We start from the raw sequence: 1,325 nt of genomic DNA on the forward strand, positions 1-1,325 counted from the left end.
TTTGACCAGCGAAGGCCTCTTCAAGTTGACGTCCAAGTTCTTTTAACGAAAATCTTGTAGTGTGATGGTTTCTTTGCTGTCTTATATGACAAGATGTTCCAGGCATGTGATGTATATTTCTTGTCCCAACTTGTATTCAGTTTTAATATACTATTGCTGGTGACTGTAGAAAAGACAAGGTATCTGGAAAATGTTATAGCATGACCCATGTGTCCCTAATTCTGTATGATGTTGATCTTTAATTTGAATTTGTTGTATAATTAACAAACACATCAAGTTCTAGATTCTGTTGCGAAAACATCCTCTTGTGTAAAACTAGATATGCATTAGTGTGGGAGTGATGAGAGCCCAGGGAAAAAGGTGGGGAAGAAAAGAATCAAATTAGACATTGGAACAATGAACCTCCAGATTTTCATGTGTGAATGAGGCACGGGGTGGTGTTGAGAGTCTTCGGGAGGGAATGGTGGCGATATGATGCTTTCCCTTGTAATGTTAAGCAAAGAGTTTGGTGCAGCTCCAAAAGTGTGGTCTTCTGCTTCTGGCCACAAGCATCTGAATTCTCTGAGGAGCTAGCTCTTTTTTTTTCTTTTTCTTTCTTTCTTTTTTTTTTTAAGACAGGGTCTTACTCTGTTGCCCAGGCTGGAGTGCAGTGGCACGATCTCGCCTCACTGCAACCTCTGCCTCCTAGGCTAAAGTTATCCTCCTGCCTCAGCCCCCCAAGTAGCTGGGACTACAGGTGTGAGCCCCCACACCCAGGTAATCTGAAGAGCTTTTAAAAATACACATCCCTGGCTTGTACCCTAGACTAGGTGAATCAGAGTCTCTGGAAGAAAGGCCTGAAGTGGTAGGAGCCTAATCTACTGAGGTTTTATTAAAGCCTAACCCTGCTGGGGAAAGAAAAATACCAAACTTTAGCCTCTTTAGCCATCCTGTCCCACCTAAGGTGAAGAGAAAACTAAGAAACCCGGGTAAAGTTAATATATATGCTTGTGTATAAGTGGAAAGAATGACAACAATGATAGCAGGGATGAGATGGAAGAATTAGGAATATTTTGTTATTATAAGGTACTTGCAATGTCCATGAGGTAGTGTAGTGTTATTTGAATGTGCAATTGGATTATTTGAAAATGTAAATTGCATATTTGCAAATTCTTGGGCAACCACTAAAACAAAACAAAACAAAGACAAAAGAATAACTGGTATGTTAATAAAGGTGAGAAAAGAGAATCATATAAAATTCTCAATTAAAACCCCAAAAGGTGTCCGGGTGTGGTGGCTCACACCTGTAATCCCAGCAATTTGGGAGGCTGAGGCAGGTGGATCAC

This window comes from Mandrillus leucophaeus, unplaced genomic scaffold, assembly GCF_000951045.1.
Source record: "Mandrillus leucophaeus isolate KB7577 unplaced genomic scaffold, Mleu.le_1.0 Scaffold848, whole genome shotgun sequence".
NCBI classification, from domain to species: Eukaryota; Metazoa; Chordata; class Mammalia; order Primates; family Cercopithecidae; genus Mandrillus; species Mandrillus leucophaeus.